Source organism: Leopardus geoffroyi, chromosome C2 (genome assembly GCF_018350155.1).
Source record: "Leopardus geoffroyi isolate Oge1 chromosome C2, O.geoffroyi_Oge1_pat1.0, whole genome shotgun sequence".
NCBI classification, from domain to species: Eukaryota; Metazoa; Chordata; class Mammalia; order Carnivora; family Felidae; genus Leopardus; species Leopardus geoffroyi.
In genome coordinates, this window is record NC_059333.1 from 52,698,572 (window position 1) to 52,723,550 (window position 24,979).

A 24,979-nucleotide genomic window follows, 5' to 3' on the forward strand; every position below is an offset into this window, starting at 1 on the left:
ATTCTTTAAGACTGTGCCATCTTCACATTTTTATTTAGGTTACTCGCTTATTAAGGTTGCATATGTTCCAAATATTCTGTTCCTTATGTAAGAAGTATTTAAGTGCTTTTCTTAAACCCATTTGTTCTTTTTATATTAAAAAAATTCTGTCTCTTCCCAGCTCCATTAGTTATCAAAACCATTCTTTTTCATGTGCCAGGATGCAGCTCAAAGGTTAACTTGTCCATCCAGCTTAATCAAGAGGTGACTGTACTCTGCTATCCCTGAGACATGCAGAATGAAAAGGTTATAAACCCTGAATGTTTAGAACATTGTTTCAGCACATATTAATTAGTGACAAATAACCTGAATTGATTCTGTCTGGATTTAGGTCAAGTGAGCAAGCAGATATTTGACTTCTGGCCTTAGATGCTAGAAGCCTGGCTGTTGGATATTTCCAGCAGTAGATCCAAGGCCTAGTATCAACAGCTTGAATGAGTTAGACTTTTGATTTTATCAGTCCCTCAGAGGGTAAATGAGTAGAGTAGGCTCTGCAGAAGTGATTTACACTAAGCAAGCTCATCAGAAACTGATTTATAGAGCAAAATGGCATTTTATCAGTTTGCAGTGGAATAGAAAGAGCATGGACTTCGGAATCACATAGAATGAGGTTTAATTTTCAGCCTCACCATTTGACATCTGCGTAACTTTGGAGATATAATTTAATCTCTCTGAATTTAATTTTCCTATTTGTAAAATGAATGTAATACTTATTCAGGACTCTACTGAGAATTACATAGGCCATATATGAAAAGTGCATAGGATCCTCCCTGGAATATATTACATGCCAAGTAAATACTGGCTTCTTTTAATTCATTCCTATTGAGAACAGAAATGTTTATCTAAGAAAAGTTTGCACTTATGTGTAGATTCCTTCAGAAAGTCAGTCTACAAATTAAATAATTATTTCATGGACATAGAATATCACAAAGGGTGATAACTTTCTTCTAGGAGTAGCTTAATGAATTGGTCTTCTACAATCTAGGAATATTTCAGGACAGACAACTAATGTTAGACATTAATCTTAAAAAGTCTCATCTGTGCAGATTGTGAGACACACACAGGAAACATTATACTATATAGCTCACTTTTTTCAATTTTCCTTATTAATGCAGGATTCTCATAATCTTTCCTAGAAGATGACATTCTTAGCTAATGGGGCTCCTAATATTTTGTGACACATTTTTGATTAGGAATACATTTTAGGATGTTCAATGAGGTTTAGATTTACCTTAAATTTATTTATTTATTTATTTATTTATTTATTTATTTATTTAATGTCGCTAATGTTTATTTTATTTTTATTTATTTTATTTTTATTTTTATTTTTTTCAATATATGAAATTTATTGTCAAATTGGTTTCCATACAACACCCAGTGCTCATCCAAAAGGTGCCCTCCTCAATACCCATCACCCACCCTCCCCTCCTTCCCACCCCCCCTTCAACCCTCAGTTTGTTCTCAGTTTTTAAGAATCTCTTATGCTTTGGCTCTCTCCCACTCTAACCTCTTTTTTTTTTTTTTTCCTTCCCCTCCCCCATGGGTTTCTGTTAAGTTTCTCAGGATCCACATAAGAGTGAAAACATATGGTATCTGTCTTTCTCTGTATGGCTTATTTCACTTAGCATCACACTCTCCAGTTCCATCCACGTTGCTACAAAGGGCCATATTTCATTCTTTCTCATTGCCATGTAGTACTCCATTGTGTATATAAACCACAATTTCTTTATCCATTCATCAATTGATGGACATTTAGGCTCTTTCCATAATTTGGCTATTGTTGAGAGTGCTGCTATAAACGTTGGGGTACAAGTGCCCCTATGCATCAGCACTCCTGTATCCCTTGGGTAAATTCCTAGCAGTGCTATTGCTGGGTCATAGGGTAGGTCTATTTTTACTTTTTTGAGGAACCTCCACACTGTTTTCCAGAGTGGCTGTACCAGTTTGCATTCCCACCAACAGTGCAAGAGGGTTCCCGTTTCTCCACATCCTCTCCAGCATCTATAGTCTCCTGATTTGTTCATTTTGGCCACTCTGACTGGCGTGAGGTGATATCTGAGTGTAGTTTTGATTTGTATTTTGAGGAGCAACATTGAGCATCTTTTCATGTGCCTGTTGGCCATCCGAATGTCTTCTTTAGAGAAGTGTCTATTCATGTTTTCTGCCCATTTCTTCACTGGGTTATTGGTTTTTCGGGTGTGGAGTTTGGTGAGCTCTTGATAGATTTTGGATACTAGCCCTTTGTCCGATATGTCATTTGCAACTATCTTTTCCCATTCCGTTGGTTGCCTTTTAGTTTTGTTGGTTGTTTCCTTTGCTGTGCAGAAGTTATTTTTACCTTCATAAGGTCCCAGTAGTTCACTTTTGCTTTTAATTCCCTTGCCTTTGGGGATGTGTCAAGTAAGAAATTGCTACGGCTAAGGTCAGAGAGGTCTTTTCCTGCTTTCTCCTCTAGGGTTTTGATGGTTTCCTGTCTCACATTCAGATCCTTTATCCATTTTGAGTTTATTTTTGTGAATGGTGTGAGAAAGTGGTCTAGTTTCAACCTTCTGCATGTTGCTGTCCAGTTCTCCCAGCACCATTTGTTAAAGAGACTGTCTTTTTTTCCATTGGATGTTCTTTCCTGCTTTGTCAAAGATGAGTTGGCCATACATTTGTGGGTCTAGTTCTGGGGTTTCTATTCTATTCCATTGGTCTATGTGTCTGTTTTTGTGCCAATACCATGCTGTCTTGATGATGACAGCTTTGTAGTAGAGGCTAAAGTCTGGGATTGTGATGCCTCCTGCTTTGGTCTTTTTCTTCAAAATTCCTTTGGCTATTCGGGGCCTTTTGTGGTTCCATATGAATTTTAGGATTGCTTGTTCTAGTTTCGAGAAGAATGCTGGTGCAATTTTGATTGGGATTGCATTGAATGTGTAGATAGCTTTGGGTAGTATTGACATTTTGACAATATTTATTCTTCCAATCCATGAGCAGGGAATGTTTTCCCATTTCTTTATATCTTCTTCAATTTCCTTCATAAGCTTTCTATAGTTTTCAGCATACAGATCTTTTACATCTTTGGTTAGATTTATCCATAGTTATTTTATGTTTCTTGGTGCAATTGTGAATGGGATCAGTTTGTTTATTTGTCTTTCTGTTGCTTCATTATTAGTGTATAAGAATGCAACTGATTTCTGTACATTGATTTTGTATCCTGCAACTTTGCTTAATTCACGTATCAGTTCTAGCAGACTTTTGGTGGAGTCTATTGGATTTTCCATGTATAATATCATGTCATCTGCAAAAAGCGAAAGCTTGACTTCATCTTTGCCAATTTTGATGCCTTTGATTTCCTTTTGTTGTCTGATTGCTGATGCTACAACTTCCAACACTATGTTAAACAACAGCAGTGAGAGTGGACATACCTGTCGTGTTCCTGATCTCAGGGAGAAAGCCCTCAGTTTTTCCCCATTGAGGATGATGTTAACTGTGGGCTTTTCATAAATGGCTTTTATGATCTTTAAGTATGTTCCTTCTATCCCGACTTTCTCGAGGGTTTTTACTAAGAACGGTTGCTGAATTTTGTCAAATGCCTTTTCTGCATCAATTGACAGGATCTTATGGTTCTTTCATTTTTAATGTGATGTATCACGTTGATTGATTTGCGAATGTTGAACCAGCCCTGCATCCCAGGAATGAATCCCACTTGATCATGGTGAATAATTCTTTTTATTTGCTGTTGAATTTGATTTGCTAGTATCTTATTGAGAATTTTTGCATCCATATTCATCAGGGATATTGGCCTGTAGTTCTCTTTTTTTACTGGGTCTCTGTCTGGTTTAGGAATCAAAGTAATACTGGCTTCATAGAATGAGTCTGGAAGTTTTCCTTCCCTTTCCATTTTTTGGAATAGCTTGAGAAGGATAGGTATTATCTCTGCTTTAAACGTCTAGTAGAACTCCCCTGGGAAGCCATCTGGTCCTGAACTCTTATTGGTTGGGAGATTTTTGATGACTGATTCAATTTCTTCACTGGTTATGGGTTTGTTCAAGCTTTCTATTTCCTCCTGATTGAGTTTTGGAAGCGTGTAGGTGTTTAGGAATTTGTCCATTTCTTCCAGGTTGTCCAGTTTGTTGGCATATAATTTTCCATAGCATTCCCTGATAATTGCTTGTATCTCTGAGGGATTGGTCATAACAATTCCATTTTCATTCATGATTTTATCTGTTTGGGTCATGTCCCTTTTCTTTTTGAGAAGCCTGGCTAGAGGTTTATCAATTTTGTTTATTTTTTCAAAAAAACAACTCTTGGTTTCGTTGATCTGCTCTTCAATTTTTTTAGATTCTATATTGTTTATTTCTGCTCTGATCTTTATTATTTCTCTTCTGCTGCTGGGTTTAGGCTGTCTTTGATGTTCTGCTTCTGTTTCCTTTAGGTGTGCTGTTAGATTTTGTATTTGGGATTTTTCTTGTTTCTGGAGATAGGCCTGGATTGCAATGTATTTTCCTCTCAGGACTGCCTTTTCTGCATCCCAAAGTGTTTGGATTGTTGTATTTTTATTTTCATTTGTTTCCATATATTTTTTAATTTCTTCTCTAATTGCCTGGTTGACCCACTCATTCTTTAGTAGGGTGTTCTTTAACCTCCATGCTTTTGGAGGTTTTCCAGACTTTTTCCTGTGGTTGATTTCAAGCTTCATAGCATTGTGGTCTGAAAGTATGCATGGTATGATTTCAATTCTTGTATACTTATGAAGGGCTGTTTTGTGACCCAGTATGTGATCTATCTTGGAGAATGTTCCATGTGCACTTGAGAAGAAAGTATATTCTGTTGCTTTGGGATGCAGAGTTCTAAATATATCTGTCAAGTCCATCTGATCCAGTGTGTCATTCAGGGCCCTTGTTTCTTTATTGACCGTGTGTCTAGATGATCTATCCATTTCTGTAAGTGGAATGTTAGAGTCCCCTGCAATTACGACATTCTTATCAATGTGTTTGTGAGTAATTGTTTTATATGTTTGGGGGCTCCTGTATTTGGCGCATAGACATTTACAACTGTTAGCTCTTCCTGATGGATAGACCCTGTGATTTTTATATAATGCCCTTCTTCATCTCTTGTTACAGCCTTTAATTTAAAGTCTAGTTTGTCTGATATAAGTATGGCTACTCCAGCTTTCTTTTGGCTTCCAGTAGCATGATAAATAGTTCTCCATCCCCTCACTCTCAATCTGAAGGTGTCCTCAGGTCTAAAATGAGTCTCTTGTAGACAGCAAATAGATGGGTCTTGTTTTTTTATCCATTCTGATACCCTATGTCTTTTGGTTGGCGCATTTAGTCCACTTACATTCAGTGTTATTATAGAAAGATATGGGTTTAGAGTCATTGTGATGTCCGTAGGTTTCATGCTTGTAGCGATGTCTCTGGTACTTTGTCTCACAGGATCACCCTTAGGATCTCTTGTAGGGCTGGTTTAGTGGTGATGAATTCCTTCAGTTTTTGTTTGTTTGGGAAGACCTTTATCTCTCCTTCTATTCTAAATGACAGACTTTCTGGATAAAGGATTCTCGGCTGCATATTTTTGCTGTTCATCACATTGAAGATCTGCCATTCTTTTCTGGCCTGCCAAGTTTCAGTAGAGAGATTGATCACAAGTCTTATAGGTCTCCCTTTATATGTTAGAGCACGTTTATCCCTAGCTGCTTTCAGAATTTTCTCTTTATCCTTGTATTTTGCCAGTTTCACTATGATATGTCATGCAGAAGATTGATTCAAGGTACATCTGAAGGGAGTTCTCTGTGCCTCTTGGATTTCAATGCCTTTTTCCTTCCCCATATCCGGGAAGTTCTCAGCTATTATTTCTTCTAGTATACCTTCAGCACCTTTCCCTCTCTCTTCCTCCTCTGGAATACCAATTATGCGTAGATTATTTCTCTTTAGTGCATCACTTAGTTCTCTAATTTTCCCCTCATACTCCTGGATTTTTTTATCTCTCTTTTTCTCAGCTTCTTCTTTTTCCATAATTTTATCTTCTAGTTCACCTATTCTCTCCTGTGCCTCTTCAATCCGAGCCGTGTTTGTCTCCATTTTATTTTTCAGATCATTAATAGCATTTTTTAGTTCCTCCTGGCTGTCCCTTAGTCCCTTGATCTCTGTAGCAAGAGATTCTCTGCTGTCCTTTATACTGTTTTCAAGCCCAGCGATTAATTTTATGACTATTATTCTAAATTCACTTTCTGTTATATTGTTTAAATCGTTTTTGATCAGTTCATTAGCTGTCGTTATTTTCGGGAAGTTTTTTTGAGGGGAATTCTTCCACTTAATCATTTTGGATAGTTCCTGGAGGGGTGAGGACCTGCAGGGCACTTCCCCTGTGCTGTCTTGAATAACTTGCGTTGGTGGGCGGGGCCGCAGTCAGACCTGTTGTCTGCCCCCAGCCCACCGCTGGGGCCACAGTCAGACTGGTGTGTGCCTTCTCTTCCCCTCTCCTAGGGGTGGGATTCACTGTGTGGTGGCATGGCCCGTCTGGGCTGCTTGCACACTGCCAGGCTTATGGTGCTGGGGATCTGGCGTATTAGCTGGGGTGGATCAGCAGGGTGTACAGGGCCAGGAGGGGTAGGCTCAGCTGGCTTTTCCTTCAGAGATCCACTTCGGGAGGGACCCTGCAGCACCTGGAGGGAGTCAGACCCGCCGGAGGGATGGATCCACAGAAGCACAGCGTTGGGTGTTTGCGCGGTGCAAGCAAGTTCCTTGACAGGAACTGGTTCTCTTTGGGATTTTGGCTGGGGGATGGGCGAGGGAGATGGCGCTGGCGAGCGCCTTTGTTCCCCGCCAAGCTGAGCTCTGTCGTCTGGGACTCAACAACTGTCCCTCCCGTTGTCCTCCAGCCCTCCTGTTCTCTGAGCAGAGCTGTTAACTTATAACCTTCCAAATGTTAAGTCCCGCTTGCTGTCAGAACACACTCCGTCCGTCCCCTCCGCTTTTGCCAGCCAGACTCAGGAGCTCTGCTTTGCCAGCGGGCCACCCCTCCGCCCCGGCTCCCTCCCACCAGTCTGTGTAGCGTGCACCTCCTCTTTCCTCTCCGCCCTTCCTACCCTCTTCCGTGGGCTTCTCCTCTATGCTTGGCTCTGGAGAATCCGTTCTGCTAGTCTTCTGGCGATTTTCTGGGTTATTTAGGCAGGTGTGGGTGGAATCTAAGTGATCTGCAGGACGCGGTGAGCTCAGCATCCTCCTACGCTGCCTTCTTCCCAGAAGTCTAGATTTACCTTAAATTTATCAAAAGTGATTAAGGTGTGGTTTCTACAAATTTATATTGGTTCTTATTTCTTCAATTTCAGATGATTTTCAAGCCCTCATTCTGAAATGAGAATACTTACTAGGTGCCTCCAATCTCCAGTAAAAATTTTGGTTATGGACAATCCAAATGCGGGATCTCATTTTTCAAAGCAGTACTGTGGCTCTTAAAATCCTATTCATGACTACCACTGCCTCGGACATCTTGTAAAACTTCTTTCCTCATTTTTTAGTTTTTCATCCCTCACAATTTTTTTGAGAGACTGTGTGTATTCACACATGGAGGAGGGGCAGAGGAAAAGAGAGGATCTTAAGCAGACTCCATGCCCAGCATGGAGCTGAGCTGGGCACAGGGCTTGATGGCCATGAGATCATGACCTGAGCCCAAATCAAGAGTCAGATGCTTAACTGACTGAGCCACCTGGTCTTTTCTTCACTCTCAACCTTTCAGCTTTGTTGAGGTCTTGAAGGAAGAATCAACTTGGGAATTCTTTCCACGTGATGGCCTATTCCCCAAAAGTAGTAGTATTCATACCTGCTCTCAAGAAGTTTGAGTATGGTATGGGATGCAGGCAGTAAAGTAACAATTATAATGGAATGTGCTAATTTCATACTGAGCAATGTACCTGGTGTGGTGGGAGAACAAATTGCAGGTTTAGGAGAGGGAGAGTGTCTGATTCAGACTGTACATGTACCTGAAGTTTAGCCAAGAAATAATGAGACACATTTTACCAAACTCTTAGCTTTATTACTCTTCTTCTGTACCGTTGCTAAAGACCAGGATACCAATAAAATATGTAATAAAACCAGTTTAATTGCCAACTAATAAAGGCAAGTTATTAAGAAGTCTGGTTGACCAGCTGGGGTTGGTTGGATAGTAATGCTGAGAGATCTAATAGCATAGCTCTGACTACTCCATACCCTTCTCAAGTAATATCATATCATGAACTCTTTTTAATGGTCAGAGGGTATCTATCAGTGTGACCAGAATCTATTCCTTTATATTAATTTTTCATAAAGGAATAGAAAATCTGGATGATTTTTTCATCCTGTCAGCATTGCTGGAAAGTCAACCCACAAAGAGGCATTGCCATTGACAGAAGTCTGTGGTTCCATACCTACGAAGGTTAGTACATATAAAAAATTGCGACATAATTTACTTTACCATCTCTATCCCTTTCTGAAAAATAATTCCTCACTAACAGCTGAATAAGACCATAAACAATGACCAAGAACACATAAAAAAATATTTAGTTCAATTTTGTACTTTGTTTTTACTTGAAATGTGAATCTGGCATGTCTGAAAACAGTGCCGTTTATGTGAGCAAATGCTATATGTCCACACCAGCCTCTTATTTTAGGTATTATATTTTTCAATACCAGAATTTTATTTGGTTCCCTCTTATTTCTTGATGTCACTTCCTACTTGTTTGTTGGTTTGTAGCATAAATGTTTATGTCTTTGAGGATAGTTATAATAGCTGCTTTGAAATCCTTGCTTGCCAATTGTAGAGTCTGAGTCTCACAAGGGCTGGTTTCTTTTGATTGTCTTTTCATTATGTGTGAGTCACATTATCCTGTTTCTTTATATATGTAGTAATTCTAGATTGTATATGGGACATGTGAGTAATACATTGTAGAGACTCTGGATCCTGTTATATTCTCCCAAAGAGTGATTTGTTTGTATGTTTGTTTTATGAGGCAGTTAATTCCAAACTTTATATGCATTGATGTGGGGAGTAGCTGAAGTTTCTGTTGAGATGTTTTAGCTATTTAGATGTCAGTTGGGCTTTTTAGAGTCTCCAAAGCTTAAGCATATAGGTCAGGATTCTGCTAGTGATTAGGCAGTGTTTATATATACTATTTGTCTCCCTCCTTCTGGCTATTTCTTTTCCAAGACTTTCCCCCTCAGTCTCCAGATGCTATTGTATCTCCAAACTCAAGTGAGAAATTGGGTCTTATTGTTATTTTTATAACTTGAAGGCACTGGAGAGAGATGAAATGCAAGCAGAAAGCAGAGAGGAGTTGACAGTTGAACTAAGAAATAGAGAATGGCATTGGGTGAATTCAGGCAAGTTTCCTGGTTTTACAGGTTCCCTGATGTGAGGGCCAAATGAATAAACAATGTGTATGTACAAAATATATACTATATGTATTTTTATTCCACAGTTTATAGATTATAATTTTTACATGCAGGAAAGTTGGTCTGTTTGGAACTCTAGAATTAGAACTCTAGTCCAGGTTTTAAACTCTTATATCTTCTAGAATGCCACCTTGTAATATCTGTCAAATTTATTTCATATTCTTCCACTTTATCAACCTTTTAGGACCCAATTCTAGTCCTCTAGGAATTACTTTCTTACTATACTGGCTAACAAAGTAATTTCCATCTCATATTGGGACTAAATATAAACTCCCCGGCTTATTGAATCTCACTGAACCTCAGTTTTCATATCTGTAAATACAGAAATAATTATTTTCCCTATAAACACTATGAATATTAGTGCCATATATGTGCATGTGTGTGTTTTTGTGTGTAGGTGTGTGTGTGTATGGTGTGTGTATAATTATATATAGTGTTTTAAAATGGTTGATAATTGGTAAATACTCAAAAAATGAAGTTTAATTTTTGCCTACAATCTTTATCTAAATCATGCATTTTATTTTACTTAAAAAAATTTTTTTAATGCTTATTTATTTTTGAAGGAGAGAGAGACAGAGCATGAGCAGGAGAGTAACAGAGAGAGAGGGAGACACAGAATCTGAAGCAGGCTCCAGGCTCTGAGCTGTCAGCACAGAGCCCAATGCAGGGCTCAAACCCACAAGCTATGAGATCATGACCTGAGCCAAAGTCAGACACTTAACCGCCTGAGCCACCCAGACTCCCCTAAGTCATGCATTTTTTAAATTGCTCTCATAAGTTAGAAAGCAGAAACCATGTGCCAAAGTTCAACAGTGCTTTGTACATGGTAGGTTTATAATATTAATAAAAAAAATCATTCTAAGAAAAACCTAGATTACTATGTACTTTCTTGTCCTCTCCTTTGCATAAACCTTCTATCTTCTGTACACTCCATATTAAGAAGATATGTAACCTGTTTCATTCTAAAAGCTTTTCTTATTTTCACCAGGATGAGAAAGAATTAATTTATAACTCAAAATAACCCTTATTCCAGGTTCTTCCATGCCATAAATAGCAAATGTACTGGCATATCTTGTCTTATTGTGCTTTGGTTTATTGTGCCTCACAGATACTATTTTTTCCCCCAAATTGAGGCTTTGGCAACCCTACCTCAAGCAAATCTATTGACATCATTTTTTCCAATAGCATTGTTCACTTTGTGTGTTTGAGTCACATTTTGGTAATTTTTCATTATATTCATCATGGTGATCAATGATCTTTGATGTTACTGTTGTAATTGTTTTACTGTTGTAATTGTTTTGGGTCACCCTGAACCACACCCATATGAGGCAGCAAACTAAGTCCATAAATATTGTATGTATTCTGGCTGCTCCGGTAACTGGCTGGTCGGTCCCCCATCTCTCCCTCTTCTGAGGCCTCCCTATTTACTAAGACACAAAAATATTAAAATAAGGCCAGTTAATAACCCTATAATGGCCTTTATATGTTCCAGTGAGAAGGAAGAGTTGCACATCTCTCACTTTAAATCAAAAGCTGAAAATGATTAAGTTTAGTGAAAGGAGGCTCGGTGAAAGCTGAGAGAGGCCAAAAGCTAGGCCTCTTGCTCCAAACAGCAGAATTGTGTATTCAAAGGAAAAGTTATTGAAGGAAATGAAAAGTGTCACTCCATTCAACACATGAATGATAAGAAAGTGAAATAGCCAAATTGCTCCTGAGGAGAAAGTTGAAGTGGTCTTGAGAGAAGATCAGACCAGCCACAATATTCCCCTAAACCAAAGCCTAATCTAGAGAAAGGCCCTAACTCTCTTCAATTCTGTGAAGGCTGAGAGAGATAAAGGAGCTGTGGAAGAAAAATTGGAAGCTGACAGAGGTAGTTCATGAGACTTTAGGAAAGAAGCTGATTCCCTAACAGAAAAGTGCAGGGTGAAGCAGCAAATGCTGATAGAGAAGCAACAGCAAGTTATCCAGGTCTAGTTGCAATCATTAATGAAGGCAGCTACGCTAAACAATAGATTTTCAATGTAGAACAGAATAACCTTCATTGGAAGAAGATGCCATCTAGGACTTTCATAGAGGAGAAATCAGTGCCTGGCTCGTAGGGACTAACTTGAAGTTGAAGCCAGTGCCCATTCTGAAAATCCTAGGGCCTTTAAGAATTATGCCAAATCTACTTTGCCTGTACAGTAGAAAAAATGGAACAACAAAACCTGAATGACAGCACAACTGTTTATAAAATGGTTTACTGAATATGTTCATCCTACTTTTGAGACCTCCTTCTCAGAAAAAATAAATAAAAAATAAAATAAAATAAAGATCCCTTTCAAAATCGACTGCTTATTGACAATGCATCTGGTCACCCAAGAGCCCTGATGGCAATGTACAATGCAATTAATTGTTTTCATGCCTGCTAACACAACATCCATTCTGCAGTCTATAGATCAAGGGATGATTTTGACTTTCAGGTCTTATTATATAAGAGAGATGTTTTATAAGGTCATAGCTGCCATAGATAGTGACCCCTCTGATGAATGTGAACAAAATCAATTCAAAATCTTCTGGAAAGGATTCACCATTCTAGATGCTCTTGAGAACAATTGTGATCTATGGGAAGAGGTCAAAATATCAACATGAACAAGAGTTTGGAAGAAGTTGATTCCAGCCCTCATGGATGACTTTGAGGGGTTCAAGACTTTAGTGGAGGAATTAACTGCAGATTGGGTGAAAATAGCAAGAGAACCAGAATAAGAAGTGAAGGCTGAAGATGTGATTGAATTGCTTCAAGCTCATGATAAAACCTGAATAGGTGAGGAGTTGCTTCTTAAGGATATGCAAAGAAAGTGTTTTTTTGAGATGGAATCTACTGCTGGTGAAGGTGCTGTGCAGATTGTTGAAATGACAACAAATACTACATAAACTTTGTTGATAAAGCAGCAGTAAGGTTTGACAGGATTGACTCCAATTTGGAAAGAATTCTACCATGGGTAAAATGCTATCAAATATCATTGCATTCTACAGAGATATCATTCATGTAAGGAAGAGTCAGTCAATGCAGCAAACTTTATTGTTGTCTTATTTTAAGAACTTCCCACAGACACCCCAGCCTTTAGAAACCACCACCCTGATCAGTCAGCAGCAATAAACATTGAAGCAAGATCCTCAACCAGCAAAATAATTCGAACTCACTGAAAGCTCAGATATGGTTAACATTTTTTAGCAAGAGTATTTTAAATTGTCAGGCACATTTTTAGACATAGTGTCTAAACATATTTAGTAGACTACATTCTTATGTAAACAACTCTTATATGCACTGGGAAATGAAAAAAATATTCACTTTATTGCCATTCACTTTATTGCACTGGTCTGGAATCAAACATGCAGTATCTCTGAGGTATGTCTGTCTGTATTTGTGTCAAGAAATGAGTTCATTAATAGGATAAGCAACCATGTTATTATAAGTTAGGAAACAAGTGTTTAGGGTTTAAATATGATGAAAATAATCCATATTTTACCAATCAAAAATTGTGTATGTAAAATTATCATAATTTATTATAAAAAGGTTAACTCTAGTTTATCACAATTTTGTAACACTCAGATTTGAAGGAAAGAAAAAAGTAAGGGGAAAAAAGCAAGTTATAAATAGGATTTATTCAGAAGAGAATCTTGTGTGGCATTTCTTAAAGATTATATATAATCAGTTCAAAGTCCTGTACCATCCCAGAAATATACAATGAGAATTGTTATTCATAATGATAATTCTGAGTCACATGATGTAACCTATCAAATATGTATATTCTCCTCCATAGATTACACTTAGTAAGCCAAGGAAGGATTCAATCATTTTAAAAAGATTTTAAAGAAGGATTGAAATTTTAAAAATGTTTTCTTCCTGCATTTACTTTATAAGAAAGTTTAATTAGAACCTCTCTTTTTATGAGTATTGTACTATTCATGTATAAAAGATATTTTTCTTTCTTCTACTTTGTTATTAGTATATCGAAGTGCTACCTATTTCTGGGTATTCATTTTGTATACTTCTACTATATTGAATTTGTTTATTACTTCTAATAGTTTTTTGGTGGAATTTTCTAGAGTTTTCTATGTATAGTATCATGTCATCTGCAAATAGTGGCAGTTTAACTTCTTTACTGGTATGGATGCCTCTTATTTCTTTTTCTTGTCTGATTGCTGTGGTGAGGGCTTACAGTACTATGTTGAATAAAAGTGGTAAGAGTGGACATCCTTATCTTGTTCCTGACCTTAGAGGGAGAATTCTCGGTTTTCTGCTATTAAGTATGATGTTAGCTATCGGTTTTTCATATATGACCTTTATTATGTTGGGGTGTTGTCCCTCAAACCCCACTTTGTTGAGAGTTTTTATCATAAATGGATGTTGAATTTTGTTAACTGCATTTTCTACATCTATTGATGTGATCATATGATTTTCATCCTTTGTTTTGTTGATGTGGTATATGATGTTGATTGATTTGTGAATATTGATCCATCCTTGCATCCTTGGATTAAATCCCACTTGATTGTGATGAGTGATATTTTTAATAAATTGTTGTATGCAGTTTGCCAATATTTTTATTGAGAATTTTTTGCATATGTTCAGCAGGAATACTGTACAGTAATTCTCTTTTTTTTGTGGTATCTTTGTCTGGTTTTGGCATTAGGGGAGTGCTGGTGTCATAGAACATATCTGCAAGCTTTCCTTCTTCCTTTATTTTTTTATAGTTTGAATATGGAATAGTTTGAGAATGATAGGTATTAACTCTTTTTTAAATCTTTGGTGGAATTCACCTCTGAAGCCATCTGGTCCTGGACTTTTGTTTGTTGGGAGGTCTTTGATTACTGGTGTAATTTTGTTACTAGTAATTGACTTGTTCCAATTTCCTATTTCTTCCTGATTCGGTCTCAGAAGAGTAATGTTTCTAAGAATTTATTCATTTCTTCTAGGTTGTCCAGCTTATTGACATATAATTTTTTATAGCAATCTTTTACAGTCCTCTGAATTTCTGTGGAGTCAGTTGTAACTTCTCTTTCATTTCTGATTTTACTTATTTCAGCACACTCTTTTTTTCTTGATTAGTCTGGCTAAAGGTTTATCGATTTTGTTTATCTTCTCAAAGAACCAGTTCTTGGTTTCATTGATTGATCTTTTCTATTTTTTCATTTCTATTTCATTTATTTCTGCTCTGATTTTCATTATTTATTTACTTCTATTAACACTGGGCTTTGTTCTTCTTTTTCTTTTTCTTTTAGTTGTAAGTATAGACTGTTTATTAGGGATTTTTCTTGCTTCTTGATGTAGATCTATATCGCTATAAACTTCTCCCCTAGAACTGCTTTTACTGCATCCAAAAGATTTTAGACTGTTGTGTTTTCATTTTAATTTGTCTCCAGGTATTTCTTGATTTTCTCTTTGCTTTCTTCAAGGATTCATTGGTTGTTTAGTAACATGTTACTTAGCCTCCCTGTGTTTGTGTTTCTTCCAGTTTTTTTTTTTCCTTGTAATTGATTTCTAGTTTCCTCCCTTTGTCAGAAAACATGCTTTAAGTGATATAAATCTTCTTAAATTTATTGAGACTTGTTCTGTGGTCTAAAATGTGATCTGTCCTGGAGTATGTATCATGTGCACTTGAAAATAATGTGTGTTCTGTTGTTTTGGCGTGGAATGTTCTGTATATATCTGTGTAGTCCATCTGTCTAATGTGTCATTCAAAGCCACTGTTTTCTTATTGATTTTCTGTCTCAGTGATCTATCTATTGATGTAAGTGGGGTGTTAAAATCTCCTACTGTTACTGTATTGCTGTCAATTTCTCTCTTCATGTCTGTTAATCTTTGCTTTATACAGTTAGGTGATCCTAAATGGGTGCTAAATACTTACAGATGTTATAGCCTTTTGTTGGATTGATTACTTTCCATAATTGTAATGAGCTTTTTTGTCTCTTGTTATAGACTTTGTTTTAAAGTCTATCTTGTCTGATGAGTATTGCTACCCCTGCTTTTTTTTTTTTTTTTTCACTTCTATTTGCATGAAGTATTTTTTCCATTCATTCACTTTTAGTCTGTACGTGTCTTTAGGTCTGTAGTGAGTCTCTTGTAGACACCATACAGGTGGCTCTTTTTTTTTTTTTTTTTTATCCATTTAGTCACTCAGTGTCTTTTGATCGGAGCATTTGGTCTATTTACATTTAAAGGAATTATTGATAGATATGTACTTCTTGCCAGTTGGTTGTTTTCTGGTTGTTTTTATAGTTCTCTGTCCTTTTCTGTTGTGGTTTAATGGCTTTCTTTAGGGTTATGTTTGGATTCCTTTCTCTTCATTTTTGTGTATCTATTGTAGAGTTTTGGTTTGTAGTTACCATGGGGTTCTAATACAACATCCAATGTGCATGGCAGTCTACATTAAAGTGGTGGTCACTTAAGTTTTAACACATTATAAAAGCACTAAATTTTTATGTACTCCAGATTTTATGTATATGATGTCATATTTTACATTTTTTAAATTTCTGTAACCCTTGACTAATTTTTTTAGATAAAATTGATTTTACTATCTTTTATCCTTTTACTGACTTTATAAGTGATTAATCTATGCCTTTACTATTTGTTTGCTTTTAATCAATGAAATTATTTCCTTTCATGATTTTCTTCTGGTTGTGGCCTTTTCTTTTTACTTAAAGAAGTCCTTTTCACATTTCTTGTAAGGCTGATTTAGTGGTGATGAACTCTTTTAACTTTTATTTGTCTGAAAAACTCTATCTCTGCTTCAATTCTGAATGATAGCGTAGCCAGGTGAAATGTTCTTGGTTATAGGCTTATTCTTTTGGCGCTTTGCCACTGTCTTCTCTCCTGCAAAATTTCTGCTGAAAAAATAAACTGATAGCCTTATGGTATTTCCCTTGCATGTAGCTGTTTGTTTTTCTGTTGCTGTTTTTAAGATTCTCTCTTTATCTTTAATCTTTACCACTAGAATTATTATGTGTCTTAGTGTGGACCTCCTTGGATTCATGTTGTTTGGGGCTCTCTTTGATTCCTGAACAGGCATGTTTATTTCTTCCTCAGATTAGGGAAGTTTTCAATTAGGTTTTCTGCCCACTTGTCTCTCTCTTCTTCTGGAACCCTTATAATGTAAATGTTATTATGCTTGATGGTATTTCAGATGTTCCTTCGAAACCTTTGTTTCTTTCTATTACCCTGTCTTCCAGAGCACCAATCTACTCTTCTGCATCCTCTAATCTGCTATTGATTCCCTCAAATGTCTTTTTCATTCATTTATCATATTCTTCAGCTCTGACTGGTTCTTTTTATATTTTGTATCTCTTTGTTGAGGTTCATCCACTCTTCTCAAGTCTTCTGAGTATCTTTATGACTATTGCTGCAAACTCTTTATCTGACATATTGCTTATCTCTGTTTCATTTAGCTCCTTTTCTGTGGTTTTGTCTGATTTTTCATTTGGAATATATACCCCCATCTCCTCATTTTGTGTAACTCTCTGTATATTTCTATGTATTAGGTAGGTCAGCTACACCTCTTGGTCTTGAAAATAGCAGTCTGTGTAGAAGGGGTCCTGTGATCCCCTGTAGAGTAGTCCCCCCTTATCACCAGAACCAAGTGCTCCAGCAGTGTCCCCTGGGTGGACTACATACACTCTCCTGTTGTGGCTGAGTTAAGATTGCTGTGGGTGCTCTGATGAGCAGGGCTGACCCTCATCTCAGCTGACTGCAAAGACTTGCTTTGCTTGCTCACTGGTGTGCGGGCCTTGTTCCCTACGTGGCCAACTGAGAAGCTAGGCTATAATGGACATGGGCTTGCCGGTTGGCGGGCCTGGCACTTAGGTTGTCTATGCGTACTTAGCTTCTGGGACAGCTGTACTGCACAGATGGGCAGGGTTTGATCCCTGTGCAGCTGAAAGGCTCAGTTGTGGAAGCTGTGGGTACACTGGTTTGTAGGGTTAGCTTCCCTGTTCCCTAGGGCAGGAGTCAGTTTCCAGGGGCTTTGGTTTCAGCTAAAGCTGCCTTTGGGTGTGGTGAGGTGGGAGCCACTTTTGAAATTCTGGGGCAGGGCATCAGATGCTAGCAAGGTAAATGGAGAGTATTAACACTGGTTCCCACAAGTGTCAGGCTATCGAGACTAGGGAAGGGCAAGAAAAATGGTCCTTACCAATTCCTTTGCTCCCTGAGAAAGCTTCTGGAGTTGTCTCCCTGACACACATCCTAAAATTAGTCAATAAATCTCCTTCGTATATAAGCTAGATGCTTTTCAGACTTGCTTCTCTGCTGTGTCTTGGGCTGAGTTATAGGGTGTGCTGGTTCTTTAAGGGTGCAGCTTTGCTTTCCTGTTGCCCTCCAGCTCTCCTGGAGTTAATCCCTGCTGTTTTTTAAAGTTCCTGGTATTAAGCCCCACTGGTTTTTAAAGCTCCTAGAGTTAAAAATCTGCCCCCACCGGGTTTTCAAAGCCAGATGTCAAGGGACTATCTTCCCACTGTGGTTCCTCAGGGCTGGGTGTGCTAGTATGGAGTCTAATCCCCTCACTCCTCTGTGCTTGTGATTCTCTCCCATTTGTGGTTAGTTCTACTGGAGGTCTGTGTCTTCACCCCTCCGACCCTTTTTGACGTGGCCTTCTCTCTACAACTAGCTCTGGAGGATCTGTTTTGTAAGTCTTCAGATTGTTTTTGGAGTTAATTGCCATGCAAGGTGTATCCATGGAACTAGATGAGCTCAGGATCCTCCTCCTCTGCCATCTTCCTTCACCAATGCTTATTATATTTACTTTTATGCTAATTTGCTGTTCTCCCAAAGGAATGGGGCTAGGGAAGGAGAAGAAAGAACATAGGAGCCATTTATTCTTATACATGTAGGTCAGTTTATTGGTTTATCTTGTTTAATTTGAATACTCTTTGGAGAGTTTATTAGCATAGAGCAGATCAAATCTGGTAGAATGGGGAATAAGCGTCTTTATTGTTAAAAATTAAATAATTCTCTTTTGGAAGCCATAATTTAAATCTTATCTGGCCAAACTATTTAGAAAAGAAAAGAAACCATCTGAAAAAGAAATTTGTGGGAAGGAACAATGTCATTTTCTAAGAACATCTTGGCTGTAAAAAACCTGATTATTATCATATAAGAAGATCAGCAAATGGAAAATGGGTATAAGTAAAAGGAGACAACTTTAGCAGGACAGATTTGGTGGTGTGCTAAACTTCTATATGAATGCTACTTAATGTTAGACTAATTATCTTCTGGGGAGAAGGCTGTTATGGTAAAAAAAAAAAAAAACTTACAAAATTGGTACTGTAATTGGCCAGCTGAAATTTTAAGTACCATACTTCAATAATAGTAATAGTAATAATAATGAAAATAATAATAATAATAATAATAACAATGAAACTTCTTTGAAGCCAAATATCTTTGCTCCTGTGTAGATAAAGTGTTTTTCCCTTCTGGCTTCTTTCAATATTTTTTAAAAATTGACTTTCTGAAGTTTGAATGTGATATATCTAAGTTTAGACTTTTTGGCATTTTTCCTCGTTGATATTCTCTGAAATTCCTGGATTTATGGCCTGTGTGTTAAAAGATTTTTCAATTTGCTATAAAATTCATAATGAAGTTTTTGTTATAATATTTTTGATTAATATTTAGGAATGTTAGGAACAACTGCAAAATACCATCAGACTGATAGATTACTTACCTGTTTTCTTCTCTAAGCAATGAAACAAAAATGGCGCATCCTTATTTTTTGTAGAATTTTATCTTGGCAGTTTTATGCTTAAAACTGGGTTTTTTGAAAATCTAAATATTAATACCCATCTACATTTTAAAAATAAACAATTCATTGTTGCATTGTAACTTACATATGTCTGAAACTGAGGTTCATGTAGACTAAGCAAAGAATGTAAAATTCATGTGGGCAGGTAGCACATTTGTCTTGTTTATCCTTGTGTCTCTGCCAATTAACACAGATCCTTGTACATAGGTAGACCTTTGTACTGTCTCATTATCAATTGCTGCACATTCCAAATCTTGGGTTCAAAAATCCCATTTTCTAATCACAGTGACATATCCTTTTTTTTTTTTTTAAGTTTATTTGTTTTTGAGAGAGAGAGAGAGACAGTGAGTGAGTTCAGGGGAGGGATGGAGAGCGAGAGCGAGAGCGAGAGAGAGAGAGGGAGAGAGATAATCTGAAGCAGGCTCTTTACTGTCAGTGCAGAGCCTGAGGTGGGGCTCAAACTCACTAACTGTGAGATCATGACCTGGGCAGAAATCAAGAGTATGAGACTTAACCAACTGAGCCACCTAGGTGCTCCAATGACACATCCTTCTATTTGAATTTCTCTATCTTAGACAAACAGATTTGATATGACAAGATAATACTTTATTTTCAAGATCTATCAGCCTTCTCCTATCTTGTTCTTACTCCCTACTTTCCCAGCCTAGATCCTATGGTTTTTAATTGTAATCAGATCCTTACAAACTATAACTTACTTGTCCCTTCCATCTTTCACTTTTCTTACTGTACAAACCCCAAGTTTCTATAAATTCAGCTATCTACCTACTCTGAAATTTTTGTACAAACTGAGCATAGCTGGAGAAAAATTACTATTATTATTAGTGTCATATGAAGTGCATGACTATGAATCTCAGGTGAACATGCACCACTACTCAGGAATCTTACAATATAGCCCTAGAAAGTCCTTTTCTCATATGTCACTACAGCACATTATGACAAAGGAACGTGTGTATAAGACTCCCATCCACAGAGTTTCATGGCACATTCCATCTCCTGTGCCATCCTTTCCTGCTGAAGTCCTGGGATGGTATTTGGATCAATTAAGCCACTAGGCCAGGTGGGCTGCCAATAATGGGAACCAACATAGTTTTTCTTTAAAAGTCAAGGTGGCTGTCTTCAAATGTCTGTCATACCCAATTATTTAAAAGCTTGCATTCAAGGTTGAAGCCATGGTTTTTAAGTGTCATTGACTACTTCATTACCAACTCCATCACCGTGTATATGTTCCTGTTCTGTCAGTACCACAGGTAGTGGTTAGGCTTTGTAGCATTTGGTATCACTCTCAGTAATTGGGAAAGTATCCTTTGAGGTTTTAGCAATTACCCAAAACATATGCTGTTTTCCCAACAACATCAATTAGATTATGTAGACTTTGTTAAAAGAATTTTGATGCTGTTCTGTTACTTGCCCTCTCATAATTTTGAATTAAAGATGTAATTAGACACTGAACTGTTAGTATGTACTATGCATGTCAACTCTTCTCTGTGGTGTTCACGCTGCAGCTTTGCATGTTTATGTATATGTTCCAGCTTGTTCCATGCTGCAGTTCTTAGACTAGATTGAGGTATTATATGGAAAATTTTATAAAAATGTATTTTCTCTTGTTCTGTGAGAGTGTGGTGAGTCTGTTAAATTTTTTCCAGAACTTGAGGTTAATACGTAAGAGATCTATAGTGCCCATCTATGACTTTAATCGTAATTGGTCTCATTTGCTAGGTACCTCTACTTTCAATGAAAATATTTAGACTTAAGACTTTTCTTATTTAAAAAAAAGGAAGAAGGAAAGTTTTATTGTCATTTTACATTAAAAGTTATTTTCTCTTTCCATATTTGGGAGTAAGTGATAGTCTATCTGCTACCTTGATAATGAAGAAAATTTGAAATAATGAAGAACATTTGACAATAGGCAAGCTATAATTCTAAATTATTATATTTCTCTTATTATAATGCATTTATAAGAATTGCTGTTTTTAAGTCTCCTTTGGCTACCCACTTCTTTTTATTTGTGTCATATGTAAAATGTTTTACAGTTTCCAGACAGTCCATTGACTTAACTGGCCAGTTGAAGACCATCCCCATAGTGGCTCAATTAGAGCAAATAATGTCTGATTATCTGGCAACTGTGTTGAATTATGGCTGGTGGAGTCATCTAATCATACACTTTGGAATAGTTCTGCCAAATTCTTGTAGATATAGCCAGAGTCACCTACCTGGCCCCCTACTGTGGCTAAAAACCTGGCAAGGCATTTTCTAACCTACTTTGTCCTTGAGAGTGTCTGATTACATTGTCAGTAGGCAAAGGGGGGGTATATTTCAAAGGCTGGATTTTGAATTTAAATCACCAAGCAAAGTCTATTAATGCAGAATTTTTAAAATTTATAGTTTCCTCAATGAATACATTTAAAAATGGTACAGATAACCCTATATAATATCCTTCATGTGAGGTTAGCTTGTATGCCAGCAAAATTTTAAATGAAATTTAAGAAAATCACTCTGGTTGCTCTGAGGAGAAATCACTCAGGTGAATCTGCAGAAATGTGACACTAAATTGCAATATGCGTGCTGTTCATCTGTTTCAGTTGTGTACTTGCTTGAAACTAATTTGCTGGTTAAGTTATCATTTCCCTTTACAATGCTCTCTTATCTGAGTAGATAAAACATATCCATAACTTTTGATTAATTGGGGCATACATTTTAAATACAGAAGACTTAGCCACATAGACACATGCACACAAAATTTGCTAGTAAAATTTTTCAGCATCAGATATAACTACTTTATAGATCTTATGCTCAGCGAAATATCAGATTATTTGAGTAAATCTAAGAGAAAACTCTTCCAAAATGCTGTCTCTGATTACTGGACTAACTCTAAAAACTTAAATAAATCCTGTATGTTATAGCTTCTTCCAATTTCTTCTCCCAATTTACACTCTCTTGTGTCTATACTCTCTTCCCCTGAACTGGATCTTTGCTATCATCACCATGCTCAGAATTCTCCATCTTAAAAAACATATTTTCATAACCCTACTTTCCTCCATTATTTTCACTGCCACTTTCTTTTTCCTCTTCCTTTTTTCTTTTTTTTTAACAGCCAAACATCTTGTAAATAGTTATTTGTAATAAGTTTCCATTTCTTCTTTTTCTACACATGCCTTTCTCTTCAGGGTCTAGTTTTTCTTCAAGCTTCAGCCCTCCTTCAGCCCTCGCCCCTCTCCCCCCAACTTCCCCCAACACACACACACACACACACACACACACACACACACACAAAGATTTCTCCAAAGATCAACAGAGCCCTGTATTACCAATGCAGGCTCAGGTCTTGATCTCACAGTTGTGAGAAATAAAAATTACTAATTTTTATTTTACAGGACTTCTCTGGTGCATCACGAACTATAGACAATTCCTTGCTCCAGATGTTGTTTTCTTGCCCTCCATCACACTGCACAACACTTGTTTCTTTCCTATCCCTGGCTCACTCTCATCCACCTAACCTTCAAATGCTGGAGATCCTTGAGGCTCAAGTGGCATAATTTATAACAGTTTTTTTCTTTCTTTCATGTTCTCATTTGCAACCATAGCTCCCATTGTCCTCTCTGTGCTAACAAATTTATACCTCTAAACCAAAACATCTCTCTGACATCCACCTTTGTATTGAGCTGTATACCTAAAAATCTTCCTCTGAATATCTCGTAGCACTCCACTAAAATTCAGTTTGTCCCGATAAGATTTCTACCTTTTACATTTTTTTCTTCAGCAAATGGCATCACCATCCATTCAGTTGCTTAAGCTAAAAACTTGGGAGCCATTGTTGATTTTGTCCTCTTTTTCATTCTCCAAATCCAGAATATCTGCTGTTCCTTTCAGTTGTAAATCCTTTGTCTAAAATGTCTCAAATGGTTATCCAATCTACTTAGGGAAACAAACAAACAAACAAACAAAAACAAAAAACCCTACCTTTATTTGGTCTACCAGGCTCAGCTGATTTGGCCTGCTGTACCTGGAGACCATATTCCCTTTCTGTCTGTGCTCCACTGATAGGCTTTTTCTTAGATCTTTCAAACACATTTTCCCCTTTGATTCACAGCCTCACACATTCCTTTCTCTACTCAAAACTCTGTTCGTTGATTAGTTAATTTTTATTCATTCTTCAAAGCTCAGTTCCATTTTCTGTCACTGGAGGATATCTGCTCCATGTTTTGATATCACCATTTACTGTACTTTCATTGCACTGTTGTAATTACATAGTTAGCTATTTTTACTATTGTATTTACTGTCTTACTTCCGCATTAGAATATAAACTTTATTAGACCAGAGAATATTGATTATATCCCTAACTCATAACATAATGCCTCATATGTACATAGAGGTAATTTTAAAAAATAACTATCAAATTAATAAATACACAACAAATGAAATTATTCTTCTCTGTTTAGATTTTAAAAGATAAATGTTTCAAAAATTAAAACAATACAAATATAATGTTTGATTATATGCCTAATAAAAATAAATGTTTAAAGCTTTTTCAAAAATTTTTAAAGCTTTCTGCTACTTGCACTTAGAGAATTGAATTAAAAATTTTTTGTTGATGAGGTTGCAGTTGCTCATTTACTAAATTTTAAATCATGAAGTTAATAATTTATAAAAATTTTCTTCTTTTGTTGTACAACATGGGGCTTGATTTCACAACTGTGAGATCATTAGCCGAAATCAAGAGTTGGACACTTAACTGACTGAGCCACCCAAGCACCCCAACAGCGATTTCTATTTAAGATTGATTGGATATTAACAAATAGATTTACTTATCAATGATTTACAATCAATGAAAAATACTCAATACTAAAGACTAATGAATTTTTCAAAATTAAAGTCTTTTTGAAAGTATAGCAAAAATAGACAACTGATTTCATATCTTTTGCATTTATATCCCTTTCTGTTAAGGTCTTAGAAATACAAATTCTGAAAGAAAATTTACTAATTCATTGACTCCACATATCTAAATATCTTAAAGATACTTAGGAGACTCCAACATTTTGTTTACATCTGAGCTCTTTAAAGCTCTTAGGTACTATGAAAACTTGAGTATACTAGAGTAATACATTGTATGCATTGTTTGGGAAGGTTATTTTTTTCATAAATCTGTTTCAAAAACAACTAAAACTTAGCATTTTAAGTAACAAGTATTTTTTTTAGATATTTTATTATTTATTGATTTTAATTTAATTCCATAGCAGTCAGAGAGCACATTTTTTATTATTTTAATTCTTTTACATTTGAGACTTGTTTTATGGGACAACATATGTCTGTCTTGCTGTTAGTGTTATGTGTACTTGAAGATTGGGCATTTTGCATTTGCTGGGTATAGTATTATATAAATATCAATTAGGTCAAGATATTTTATAGTACTGTTTAGATTATCTACATCTTTTTTTTTTTTAAGTCTAGTTATTCCATCAGTTTTGGAGGATATTAAAACTCTCCAACTATGATTGTAGAATTGTTTATTTTCTCCTTTAATTATACCCATTTTTGTTTCATATACCTTGAAGGTCTGCTCTTAGGAGCATATACATTTATGATTTCTGTGCCTTCATATTAAATCTCTTATCATTTTGAAATGCTTCTTTTATATTTGGTAATACTCTTTGTTTGGGTCAGTTTTATCTGATATTAAAATAGCCACTGTGTAGTTTCTTATGTTTACTATTAACATGTGAGTATTTTTTCATGTACCCA

At 36.5% G+C, this 24,979-nt stretch overlaps 1 protein-coding gene and 1 long non-coding RNA gene across 3 annotated transcripts in view; both read left to right on the plus strand.

Moving 5' to 3' along the window:
• The window catches only part of ALCAM (activated leukocyte cell adhesion molecule), a 215,760-nt gene that overhangs the window by 90,571 nt on the left and 100,210 nt on the right, over window positions 1–24,979 (plus strand). The window lies entirely within an intron of this gene.
• On the plus strand, window positions 4,881–24,946 carry LOC123610823. The gene is made up of 3 exons (XR_006718304.1): window positions 4,881–5,011; window positions 14,371–14,374; window positions 24,934–24,946. It is a non-coding gene; the product is annotated as an uncharacterized LOC123610823 (long non-coding RNA).